The sequence below is a fragment of the Poecilia formosa genome, unplaced genomic scaffold, assembly GCF_000485575.1.
Source record: "Poecilia formosa unplaced genomic scaffold, Poecilia_formosa-5.1.2 Scaffold736, whole genome shotgun sequence".
In the NCBI taxonomy this organism is placed as follows: Eukaryota; Metazoa; Chordata; class Actinopteri; order Cyprinodontiformes; family Poeciliidae; genus Poecilia; species Poecilia formosa.
The window spans coordinates 50,198-52,777 of NW_006800675.1; the positions used below are offsets into that span (position 1 = coordinate 50,198).

The 2,580-nt window shown below is 37.1% G+C and overlaps 1 protein-coding gene and 1 long non-coding RNA gene across 3 annotated transcripts in view; one reads left to right on the forward strand and one right to left on the reverse strand.

Moving 5' to 3' along the window:
- LOC103131270 (ladderlectin-like) overlaps positions 1–2,580 on the reverse strand; it is a 55,996-nt gene that overhangs the window by 38,146 nt on the left and 15,270 nt on the right. The gene's annotated exons all lie outside the window — the stretch shown is intronic.
- Positions 1–2,580, forward strand: part of LOC107834732 (uncharacterized) — a 22,780-nt gene that overhangs the window by 936 nt on the left and 19,264 nt on the right. The window contains exon 2 of the long non-coding RNA XR_001660545.1: positions 350–352. This is a non-coding gene — a long non-coding RNA (uncharacterized LOC107834732). The remainder of the gene's footprint in view (positions 1–349; positions 353–2,580) is intronic.

A 2,580-nucleotide genomic window follows, 5' to 3' on the forward strand; every position in this document is an offset into this window, starting at 1 on the left:
CTTGCGGTGTCTGTTTATCATTCAATTTTCATTCAGAATACTAACAGCAGATAACCTTCATGCCCCACATACTTGGGCATGCTGTGCACACTTTGTGAGCTGAGCAGACTCCGCGCCTACTGTCCAGATGTTTGAGACTTAATACTCGAGCGTACTGACTGCTTATACTCTTTTGACAAATTCCTTTTATTTCTCACAATCCTAATGGAAACTAGTTGGACTAGTTTCCACTGTTTGTAACCTAGCTCTGTTTCTTCTCCATCAGCTCACCTGTCAGTGTGGGACAGAGAGTAGCAGTCACATCATGGTGTCACATGAAAAACAGTTCAATGTGAACAAAAGACAGCAGGGAGTTTACTGTGCGACACCAAGTACACGTACATGGTTGTTAAAATTTATTGTTCGGCGGACATGTATGGCAGACATCTGCTTCTAATCTGTGTTGGGTCTGCCTCGAGTACGTCACCTATTGACCTGACATTCAATTGTGGACTGTCAGAGGAAGCCAGGATACCCAGAGAGAAGGCAACAATCCAATCATCTACTTTACTGTGCTACCCTGGAAACAACATAAAAAGGTTTAAATACAATAAAAACATAGCCAGTTGGTAAAATGTAGTTTAAATTTCTTAATCTGATTAAAGAAAGGAAACTTGGGTGGAAAAAAACATGCCTAAGATAAAATCAGAATATAGATTAAGAACTGTCATTTTGTGTTTCTTCACCTTCTCAGGGTTTTACAAATTGCCAAGTCATCCTTACTAAGGTCTACACTATGTGGGATCTGAACATGAATATTCATATCGTTCATGAATCCTCTGCTAAAACTATGGTTTGAATTCCTGTTTTATATTGTTACAGTACAAATGGCTGGATTTGTACTGTAATTAAATTACAAACAAGTGAACAATTTACTATCTTTTGCTAACTTAGCACTTTTGGTAGCATTTGAATTTAATTAAGAATGTCAGATAACTCAATATAAATGCCTGATACACTTAAGTACAATGGATTCCTGGCATCCACAGGTTGGCACCAGAGGTACCCTTGAGCTAAGATCCAAACATATATGACACCCCCTGTGTATAGCTGCTATTTTAATATTTCATACACCTTAATAAGTACATGATATATACCTTAATAAGCACTGATATTCTCCAGGCTCATGCTACACCTCCATTGAAATGGCTGCATTTGTTTCAGGAACAAGGTTACGGTAAAAACAATTACCTTTATGTGGTTGGGGTCATTTTTGACCCAGCTTTTAGAAAATGGTTTGAAAACAATAATTAATGTCCAAACTGAAACTCATCACTTCACTGACACTTTTAGCCATCAGGCCACTGACAACAAGCTCTTCTCCCTTTAATAGCTCTATTCAGGGCTTCTCTTTTCACCTCTTGCTAAACTAAATAACATAACCAGACATGCTTGAGATGCATGCAAAATTCCAGGTAGACCCTGGAAAGGTTGCCAGTCAATCACAGGACAACACAAACACACAGGACATAAGATCATCCATGCACATACCCACTCCTAGGGACCGTTTAGAGTGACCTATTGACCTGACATCCATGTTTTGGACTGTTAGTGGAAGCCAGGCTCCCCAGAGAGAAAACATGCTATGAACAAACTGCATTCTTGTCATAAGACAACAATCCCAACAGCCACTCTACCAAAAGGTTAAAATATGATTTTAAAAAAGTATTCCATTGGTAAAATGTAGTTTAAATTAAGGAGTCTTAGGTGAGAAAAACACCAGAGATAAAATCAGAATATAAATGAAGAACTGTCATTTTGTGTTTCTTCACCTCCTCAGGGTTTTACAAGCTGCTAAGTCATCCTTACTAAGGTCTACACTACGTGGGATCTAAACATGAATATTCAAATCGTTCATGAATCCTCTGCAAAAACTGTTTTAAATTTCGGTAATATATTCTTTTACACTTTAAAAAATATTAACTTAAAAAATTAATCAGCCACTTTAGTTAATTTTGATTCATATGATTAATATCCCAATGGCTTTGTGTTGCTTTGTATTTTAAGCCTTAAAAACAGCTCTTGATCAAAAAACTGAATCAGTTAACTTCTAAGTCACTTTCCTTTGCTACCTAACAAACTGAAATAAGATGGTAAAACAGAACTGTTTGAAGATTTTCTGTTTCAGAGCCCAACCTCACTGACAGCACTTCTACAAGTCATTAATGATACTTTCATGACCTAAGATAATGATCTTGTGTCTCTACTTGTCCTGTTGGATCTCTGTGCTGCTTTTGATCCAGTGGATCACAATATTCTCTTGAGTAAGCTGTACGGATCAAAGGAACTTCATTAGGCGATTTTAGTTTATATTTAACAGGCAGGTTCCAATTTGGTTATATAAATAATGAGTTAGATGTAGAGTACAACAGAGTTCAGTGCTAGGCCTGTTCAAATGCTGTATTCAACTTTGAGAATAATTCAAGAGCATTGAATACATTCACATTGTTTTATTGTTGGTTCTAAGATAAAGATCCACACAATTAATAATATAAATTCCCCTCTCCCCCTCCGTGGGTGGTCTCTTTCATCCTCTGAGCT